At 42.7% G+C, this 10692-nt stretch overlaps 1 protein-coding gene across 1 annotated transcript in view; it reads left to right on the top strand.

The window, feature by feature from the left end:
- Positions 1-474: 474 nt before the first annotated feature.
- LOC145397750 (uncharacterized) overlaps positions 475-10692 on the top strand; it is a 241050-nt gene continuing 230832 nt past the window's right edge. The window contains exon 1 of the mRNA XM_080270772.1: positions 475-615. The gene's annotated coding sequence lies outside the window, so the exon portion shown is untranslated. The remainder of the gene's footprint in view (positions 616-10692) is intronic.

Here is a 10692-nt window from a genome sequence, read left to right as displayed (position 1 = left end):
CGTATTCTGGCTGTCGCTCTTGCCCCACCTGTGCTTTCTATATATATACACACTCGTTTGGTCTAGAATAACAACAGATCCATTTTTCCAGCCATCCCATTCCAGTCTTCCCGTCTCCATTAAGTCCCCCATTCCCATTTACCTCACAAAGCCTCTCCCCCATCACCAAAAACGGTCTGGGAAGAAGAAGGAGAGTGTGCAAAGTGTCGATAGAAGGATGGGAAATTTCTTATCCAATGGCGGGGGTGGGGGAAAACCTTTGGCGTCATGTGGCAACCCCTCCACCGGCCGCCACCTCCACTCTGCCAAAGGCTATATAAGCGAGGCGGACGGCAGTATGGCCGTCACTCGCTCGCCGCTTCGGAACATCGGAAGGTCGCGTGAGAGGGAGACCCCATCTTTTCCCGACAGGTGCTCAAGACACGCGTGCACATCTGTTCACTCTCCTTCACGCCCACCACACGCACACACGTCCACCAGCACACACACCTACACACACCCGTCCTAGTATCCCTGACCACACACCTGCACACTCAAACACCTGTCCACGCGTCTTTATCCGGCCGCGACAAGTGACTTCCTCGCCCGCTCTCCACCTCCCCGGGCGCCGACCAGGTAGGACACTATCATGCTGAGTGTGGTACCCTAGTTGTTGGTGTTGTGGTAGTTGTGGTGGTAGTGGTGGTTTTGCTGATGGTGGCAGGAGTCGTGCCGGAAATAGCTGTGGATGGTGGTGGTAATAGCAGTAGTTGAGATGTGGAAGGAGTGGTGATAGTGGTAGTTGTGGTGTTGGAATGAGGAGCGATGTTTGAAAGAGTTGTGATGATAGTGGTCATGGTCGTGATGAGTAACAAAATAACTCACTGGCTCCCGCCTAAGTATTTTCTACGTCAAAGCAATTTTATTACGCAGAGAAATCTTTCGTGTCCGGGTGGCTAAGACATTTCGAGAGGGTGCCGTGATGGTGGTAGTGTTTGATGATGGTGGTGGCAGTGGCTGGTGGTGAAGGCTGTCAGTAAAGATAAAAGCAATGCCATCGGTCCAATGACGTACGCTTCAGTCTATTCTTGCTATCTCTGCAGCGGTTTATTCGGCTTTAGAGAGACTTTTTCAACTGGAGGGGTTACATAAAGCCCCCAATTATTTCTTAATTACAAGAGACCTCCACAGTGCTGAATAAAATCTTCAAGTGATAAATAGAGTAAGGGAAAAAACCGTCCTCAAAATGAAGGGGTTAATGGTGTGGATGGTGGTGGTGGTGATAGCACAGTATTGGAGAGTGGTGATGGTGGGAGTGGGTGTGGTGATGTGCGGTGCCTGTGGCGGGTGAAGATGATGAAGAGTGATAATGGTGACGACAGTGGTCGTGGAGGTAGTGACTGTGCTTGATATGGCGACTGCAGAGATATACTATTGTGGAAAATGTTACTGCATGATGTTGATGAGGGTGATGATGATGAGAGAAGAGTGAACATATGACCAACCCTTCTATCTCATGGCGTCTTAAGGAAATTTTTGGCGACTCCAGACGATTTTGTTAACCTTGGAGAATCGGCAGTGAGGGGCATAATAACAGCTCCCTGTAACCACCTGACAGCTTGATTTCTTAAGCTGAATATAATCCTCCGAGGTATACAAGAGTAAACTGAAAATGTATCATCGGATTGAAGGAGTTGGTCGTCCTAACAAGGCAAGGAACTAAGGGAAGAAGTAACTTTTCCGACAGACTAGGTTGGCACAGAAACACCAAATTAATCCTCAATGTACGCTGATGTCCTTATCAAGGTAATTCTCGCTGTCGCCTGCGATTAATTCAGTTTGGGAGAGACAGTTTTGAAGGGATGAAAGAGGATACGCTTTCTGCAATCCTTCCAAAGTGATGTCTTTTTTAAGCTGTATAAAATCGTCAGGCGGTAGCAAGATTTTAAAAAGTGTCATCATAACGAATGGATTAACTACAACGAAATCTCACAAAGTAGGAACAATGTATCTCTGTATTTTTATTACGAAACAGTTTTTTAAAGCGTTTGTCATGGGATAAATAACAAGCACTTAAGTCACTGATGATTGACCTCTTCACCTCCAGGATGTATTTTTCATTTTAATGTAAGGTATCTGTTGCCTGAATTTTTTATTCAGCTTAGGAGAGTCTTTGACCTGGAGGGGCTGGACATGGGTTTCATGAACTACGTCACTACTTGAGTGCTCTTCTCAAATGAAATATAATCCTCTGGTGGTAGCAGAAACGAAACCTAAATGACGTACTCGGGCTGAAGAGATTAAGCGGTGACCGTGGATGGCGAAAAATGGGGAGCGACTAATGGTTTGGGGTGGGAATGGAACGGGGATAAGTGAGGGTGTGGTGGGGAGTGAAAATAAAGGTAATTAATGATGGGGATTTTAGTGCACAATAGAGGTTTCCCCTGGCCATATTGTGGAGCCAGCATATAAAAAAAAAAAAAAAAAAAAAAAAAAGGTGATGTTCCACTTCATGCGTATTTCTTAAAATTTGGTGGATGGTTTTCGGGACAACACATCCCATCATCACTGGTCTGATGATAAGATGCGTTCTCCTGAAACTAGTCACCACAGGTAAGAAATAAAAATTGTAGTGGAACAACACTGTTTTTCGCCTTTGCTGGCTCTATTGTGTGTGTGTGTGTGTGTGTGTGTGAGAGAGAGAGAGAGAGAGAGAGAGAGAGAGAGAGAGAGAGAGAGAGAGAGAGAGAGAGAGAGAGAGAGAGAGAGAGAGAGAGAGAGAGAACAAAACGCAGACGGATAAAAGTCGGCAAAAATGTGTTAATTGCAGAGAAATTTTAAAATGAAAAACAGAATTATGATTCGCTGATTGCGAGATGCTTGAGCAGATTGTGCTTAACACTTTCTGCACGCTGACGTACTGTTAAGCAAATTGTTACCTTCACACGAGTTTCTGTAGCTTTTGGAATAATTCTTTTTGGAAAGGCCGTACTGAAGGCGGTATTTAACTCCTCCATTTCTGAAATTTCTGCAAAGCTGTTTAAAATCGTGTAGAACTAGCACGAATAACATGCAAAGACGGTCACTGGAAGGGAGTTGAAAGACTGGAGGTCATGGGCAGAGGGAAAAATCTGAAGAAGTCAGTACTAGAACTGAGCAACTGAATATAATGACAGAGAATACTGGCTAACTCTTGTATTAGAGTTGTAAGGAAAAGGGTCGACAGTGTGTTGCTAGACGAGTACTGCTTTTGGGGCGGGTGGCTCGGTGATTGGGCGCCTGACTCGAGACCAAAGGGTCAAGAGTTTGCGCCCCGCCCGGATAGCTGCCCTGATGAGAGGTAGCGCTCTCCCTTCACCTAGCGGGGCTATATGATCTATCAAGGTCTAGCTCGGGGAATTTATTTCCCACTATAAAAAATTCCCCCCCCCAAAAAAAAAAAAAAATGAAAATAAATAAATAAAATCGACGAGTACTGCACGCCTGCTTCTTCAGCGTAGGGATGGACAGAAACAGTTCAAAAGGACATTAATTGCTGCACTCTCTACATTAGAGAGAGAACAGAGATGCAACACTGCAGCAAAGAGAGAAAGATAAAGAATGAAGGCAATCAGTAAACTGAGGGGAGCTGATGCAACACAAAAGCTGTGAACTCCACCCTGCTATGTGGAGAGCCGACCCCACCTGTGTGGATGTGAGTGGTACAGGGTAATGATAGGGTGACATTAGTGAGGGGTGGAAATGTGGCGAAAATGACGGTGATTTAGGTGTTGACGAGAATGACGGTGATATAAATGTTGACGAGAATGACGGGCGATATGAATGTTAAGAATGACACTGATATAAATGTTGACAAGAATGACGGTGATATAAATGTTGACGAGAATGACGGTGATATAAATGTTGACGGGAATGACGGTGATATAAATGTTGACGGGAATGACGGTGATATAAATGTTGACGGGAATGACGGTGATATAAATGTTGACGAGAATGACGGTGATATAAATGTTGACGGGAATGACGGGCGATATGAATGTTATGAATGACACTGATAGAAATGATGACAAGAATGACGGTGATATAAATGTTGACGGGAATGACGGTGATATAAATGTTGACGAGAATGACAATTGATATAAATGTTGACGGGAATGACGGCGGTATAAATGTTGGCGAGAATGACAGAGGGATGGAAATAAGAGTGATACTTGTAAATATAAGCTGGGATATAAATGTCAGAGGGATTAACGTGAAAACAATGAGGCATAAAAATGAGCATGCAAAAGGTCGGGAACAAAACTGTGAGTGATGATGGATAAAAATGGATACGAAAAAGGCAGAATATAAAACTGGAAAAATGAAAATGACAGAATAAAACGGGGAATGGCGGGGGATACGGGGGAAAAAATGGGTTGGAAACAGCAAGATCGAAAAATATTTAACCACTTCTGTACATTCCCTTTACCATTTTCTTACTGCTTCCTCCATTCTAGTTCAGCGTTTTAGGAGCAGCCCCTTGGTTAACGGAAGCTATTGTCCCAGTAATCTAGCCCCTGTATGTGGTTAACGAAAGCTATTATTCATGTCACTAAATCCCTCTAGGTAGGTAATTCTCCCCTGAGCTTAGCAAAATCCTCAGGAGATAAGATAGAAGTAAAAAGTAAAAAATAATCATCACTGGAATTTTCACTCTCGGGTTTCATATCCTGGTTAACGACTGACGATTTGACGCTGTTCTGGAATGCGTCTGGCGTTCACTAAATAGACCCTTTGATTCCGAGTGACGTGCTGTTTCACTACTACTGCTACCACACGATTTTCTTCAGCTTCGGACGGGTCTCTTGTATCAAAGAGTTAATTAATTCTGTATTCAACCCTTCCAGTTCTAAAAAATCTCCCCTAAGCTTAATAAAATCGTCTGGACATGGAAAGAACACAATGAAAAACGTCCCAGGGCTGAAAGAGTGAATGTCAGCCCTCTAAATGGCAGGCTTTCTCTTATCTGGGCAAAATCGTCTGCTGATAGCTTTCATACAGGGTGTTCCTTAAGCAGCGCTCATCTATAAACTCCTGGCGGTATCTTATGTGTTGTTGGGACGGCTCATTCTGCTGGTGTGGGCGTCAGTGTGGCAGTGACAGTAGGGAATTAAAAATGGGTCAGGATAGACATTTATTTTTCGCAACACACGTGAAATCGACGTAGTGAGTGATGAATTCTTCTCTCTCTCTCTCTCTCTCTCTCTCACACACACACACACACACACACACACACACACACACACACACACACACACACACACACACACACACACACACAATCGTCGTTCCTGCAAAAAGTTGTCCTTTCCCGAGAAAAAACTGGGTAAAAGAGCGTGAAAATCAAGAACCATTTATTTCGACACGCCTGGACACAAAGCTTCAAAATTTCGAGATCGAGATAAAAAGAAAGAGAGACTGAGAGATACAGACTGAGACAGACAGGTCCAGCGCTGACAATACTCCTTTTACTTTAACTTGGCTCAGATTTTGGTCCTCTGGCGGCTTATTTCATGGATCGTAGAAAATCACCACCGCTTTATTTCCCCTCACACACCACTTCTTCGTGACTAGCACCATAGTCTAGTGTTTATTTGCTACACCCAACATTCAGGATGGAGAGACGGCGACTGACAGCCAAGTTAGAGGAGAGACGGAAACTGACAGCCAATTTAGAGATGAAGAGACAGCAATTGACAGCCAAGTTAAAGATGGAGAGACGGCGATTGACAGCCAAGTTAAAAATGGAGAGACGGCGATTGACAGCCAAATTAGAGATGGAGAGACGGCAATTGACAGCCAAGTTAAAGATAGAGACAGCAATTGACAGCCAAGTTAGAGAAGGAGAGACAGCAATTGACAGCCAAGTTAAAGATGGAGAGACGGCAATTGACAGCCAAGTTAGAGATGGAGAGACGGCAATTGACAGCCAAGTTAGAGATGGAGAGACAGCAATTGACAGCCAAGTTAGTGATGGAGAGACAGCAATTGACAGCCAAGTTAGAGAAGGAGAGACAGCAATTGACAGCCAAGTTAGAGAAGGAGACAGCAATTGACAGCCAAGTTAAAGATAGAGACAGCAATTGACAGCCAAGTTAGAGCAAAAACAGTACAGTTGCGTGGATGATAGGCAGAGTAGTGGTTAATTTCGGTATTAAAGAAGGTCACAGATATGGGTGAGGGTGTGTTGTGAAAATATGGTTGCTCTTTATGGTGGTTGTGATTGTGAATATTTGTGATTGTGAATATTGGTAGTTGTGGTTGTGAAGTTGTGGTTGTGAATGTTAGTAGTTGTGGCGGTGGTGGTAGTTGTGGCTGTGAATGGTGGTAGTTGTGGTTGTGAAAGGTGGTAGTTGCGGCTGCGTGGAGGTAGTTGTGGCTGTGAATGATGGTAGTTGTGGCTGTGGGTAGTGGTAGTTGTGGTTGTAAATTTTGGTAGTTGTGTTTGTGAGCTAAATGTTGGTAGTTGTGGCTGTGAATGGTGGTAATGGTGGTTATGGTGGCAGTGGTGGTTGTGAATGGTGATAGTTGTCTTTGTGAATGGTGGTAGTTGTGATTATGAATGGTGGTAGCTGTGATTGTAAATGATAATAGATGTGATTTTGAATGAGGGTAGTGCAGTTGTGGTTATGATGGTAGTTGTGGTTATGGTGATAGTTGTGGTAATGAATGGTGGTAGTTGTGGTGGTAATGCAGTTGTGGTTATGATGGTAGTTGTGGTTGCGGTGATAGTTGTGGTAATGAATAGTGGTAGTTGTGGTTGTGAGTGGTGGTAGTGCAGTTGTGGTTATAATGGTAGTTGTGGTAATGAATGGTAGTTGTGGTTGTGAGTGGTGGTAATTGTAGTGGTGGTGGTGGCAGTGTTGATGAATGATAGCGGGTAATGATATGAAGAGCAATACTGATGGCGGCCGACACTTATGGCTGATTATATTACCTGAATGCATCGGGAATCTACATTTATAACGCGGCTCACCTACTCCAAGTTTCACTATCATCATCATCATCATCATCAGTATCAGCATCATTATCCTCCTCTTTATCCTCCTCCTCCTCTTTATCCTCCTCCTCCTCCTTCTCCTCCTCCTCCTCCTCATCATCATCATCATCTTCCTATATTTTTCGTTCCTATATCCATTGCATTCCCTTGTTATATTGTCATTATCTAGTTTTTTTCAGTGATACATTGGGTGTTCCCGCACTATACTTATTTCACCATAACTTGGCACAGTTTTTCGTTCTTTTGCATCTTATTTCACATATTTCAGTAGCAGAAAAATACGATACTAATGCTGTATATTCATTTCGGAGCACTTCTTCGTGACTACCATCATATTCGTGTTAATCTATTGCTACAGCTCGACAATCATGTGTCAGTTTTACGGCAAGAAAGAGAGAGAGAGAGAGAGAGAGAGAGAGAGAGAGAGAGAGAGAGAGAGAGAGAGAGTATAATCTGTTTTGGTTCATCCTCTACGACACAGAAGAAAATAGTAGAACATCCTGATATACCCTACAATGCTTGGTCTTCATCTCCCCACCGTCGAAACTTAGCTAGTCAACTTAATATGGATGCTAGTAATACTTTTGAACATTACAATAGTGCTTTCCGATCACTGTCTTTCACATCACCGATTTATATATAGTCCTGTTTTCCCCATGAACTGGTTGCATCTGATACTCCTGTATTTTACACACTTCCAGCCGATTTTCAGGCAGTGCTCTCTCTCTCTTACTCTCTCTGCCTCTCTCAACCTAAGTTCTAAATACTTCCCGATCTTTTTTCTACATTCAGACACTGATAATCCTAAATTGTAAAGTACTTCCTGTGCATTCTCCAATCCTACATTTATATTTCCAAATTCCACAGTACTTCCAGCTCAATCTCCTGCAATCCTACATTTTAAAATCCTAAATTCATCAATACCTCCAGTCCATTCTCCTACAATCCTACGTTAAAAATCCTGTATTCTGCAATACTTCCAGTCCATTCTCTTGCAATCTTTGTCTTATTGCCCAGGACCTGGACATCACAGACAAGCTGAAGAAAATCGTCTGGTGGTGGCAAGAATTTAAAAGGGCGAAAAATTAAGCCAATAGTATCAAAGAAGATGACCTGTTCGCTGCATGGAGATCTTTTTCTTTTTCTTTTTTTTCTTATAGACGATTTTATTCAACTTGGGAGAGAGGCTTGGAAATTAAAAAAAAAGTTAGATATAGTGTTCCCCTCTTAGGCTTCAGTATGAAGAGTTAAAGAGGGTAATGACGAGTTTCTATATTGGCCGACCGTAGCCTCTAATTCATCGTCATCCATCTCATCATCATCAATATTCTCTTCCTCCCCCTGCTCCTCCTCCTCCTCATCATCATTCACTTCACTTCCTCCCCCTCCTCCTTCTCATTATCATCATCATTCTCCACCTCAACCTTCTCCTCCTCCTCATTATCATCATCATCATCATCATCATCATACCTTCATTAATTCTAGAGATGGAATGAAACAGGATCCAAAAATTAAGAGAATGCACAAAAGCAGAACTATCCAACAGCGTGTCCATTGAAATAAGTCCCATTATCGTATACCCCATTAATTTCCCCATTAATGTATACCAGTACTTAATACCCCCTTTAAGGTATACCGCTACTCCATTAATTTCCCCATTAAAGTATGCTTCATTAAATTTCGTCGCAAACGTATACTCTGTTAGTTTCCCCATCAAAGTATATTCCATTAATTTCCCCTTTATAGTCTACTCTATCTGTTTTCCCCCATTAACCTATTCCCCATTAATCTCCACACTGCGATACCCTGAGTTTATTACCCATTACGCTATGATAGTTAACTTGAAATGGCCCAATATAATTCACTTCAAATAACCCCTCAGATACACTGCATGATTATCTTCCCACAGTAACAGTAAAAAATAGATAGATAAATGAATGAAAATGTTAATAGCAATTGTAGTAGTGGTTGGTGCTGGTGGTGGTAGTCTTAGTAGTAGTAGTAGTAGTAGAAACAGCATTTATAATGATAATAATACTAACAATAATACTACTAATAAAAACGGTAGTTGTAGTAGTACTAGTAACAGTAGTAGTAGTAATTGCAGTTGTAGTAGTAGTAGCTGTAGCTGTCGTAGTAGCAGTAATAGTAGAAGTAGTAGTAATTGTAATATTGATAATAATTCGTTCATTCATCATCCAATGATAATAATAATAATAATAATAATAATAATAATAATAATGATAATAATAATAATAATAATAATAATAATAATAACAACAGTGATAATGATAAAAATAATAATAGTAAAGAACAGCCACTCTCATATAACTCCTTCACGATGCAGGTGTCAGGGGCAAGGCTGTCTTAAACCATTACGTATAACCCTTCCTTCCAACGACCCTTTTTTCCTTCACTGCTACCACCCTCAAAGTTCTTATTCAGCTTAGGAGTAACTTTTCGAACTGGAGGTCATTATACCCTGTTCGCTTTCACTATACTCTGTTCACTTTTACCTGGCCCAATATTGCCATCTCCCCATGTTGAATGCTGAGTTATGGCAAAAGATTAACGTTAGAGGATGATGCTAGTCAAGAAGAAGTGCTATGGAGAGGACATAGAGACATAGCACTGTGAAATAAGCCAGATAAGGAGTAAAATCAGGGCCAAGTTAAGGTGAAGGAAGTATAGGCGTAAAATTGCTATCTCCCTATCTTCAGTGTTGACCTATACGACGAGATCATCACTAGAATGTGGTGCTAGTCACGAAGAAGTGCTACAGGAAGAACCCATAGCCGTAGTAACGTGTTGTTCTGCCAGTGGGCTTCGGGAAAGGACGAAAATCTATGCCTACTTAAAATGGATGACCTAGAGAATGAAATTAAAAGGAGGTTATCACAGTGAAGGAGTTAGCGGTTGATGACGAGCCTTAGGGGTAGATGACGAGCCTTAGGGGTAGATGACGAGCCTTAGGGGTAGATGACGAGCCTTAGGGGTAGATGACGAGCCTTAGGGGTAGATGACGAGCCTTAGGGGTAGATGACGAGCCTTAGGGGTAGATGACGAGCCTTAGGGGTAGGTGACGTGCCTTAGATGACGAGACACCTTCCCTTGATGGCATTGCTTGATCGAAAATCCTCCAGTCACATCTTTGGCATGGGATCTATGTACACTCGACACACACACACACACACACACACACACACACACACACACACACACACACACACACACACACACACACACACACACACACACGACCCCGCAAATTACAGCTACTGCCAAATGCTCTTGATTCTTTCCCACGTTGTAGATCTGTTTTCATGAGGACGCCATATTTCGCTTACTTGTGACATTTCATAAACTCTCTCTCTCTCTCTCTCTCTCTCTCTCTCTCTGTCAGGCCTCCCTACGCGATGATATTGTGATCCCGGGTTCGATTTCACTTTACCTGGGTTTGCTAACCACTACAGCACCGTGATCCATTGCACGATACGGTGAAATATCGCTGAATGCCGTCACGATACTGGTCTACCTGCAGCGGCAAGCAATCAGGAGAGGCAGGTAAAAACGCTTAATGATCCCGTGGTAAAACAGGTGAGGACTGCCAAGCGCACACCAATTAACAGGTAAATCAGAGTCCATTATAAAGCCATCCAACCCCAGGACGTCTT

This window comes from Coenobita brevimanus, chromosome 43 (genome assembly GCF_032717465.1).
Source record: "Coenobita brevimanus isolate Jiangsu-jjx chromosome 43, ASM3271746v2, whole genome shotgun sequence".
NCBI lineage: Eukaryota > Metazoa > Arthropoda > Malacostraca > Decapoda > Coenobitidae > Coenobita > Coenobita brevimanus.
The sequence above is the reverse complement of the archived record's forward strand: the minus strand, read 5'-3'. Positions and strand labels throughout refer to the sequence as shown.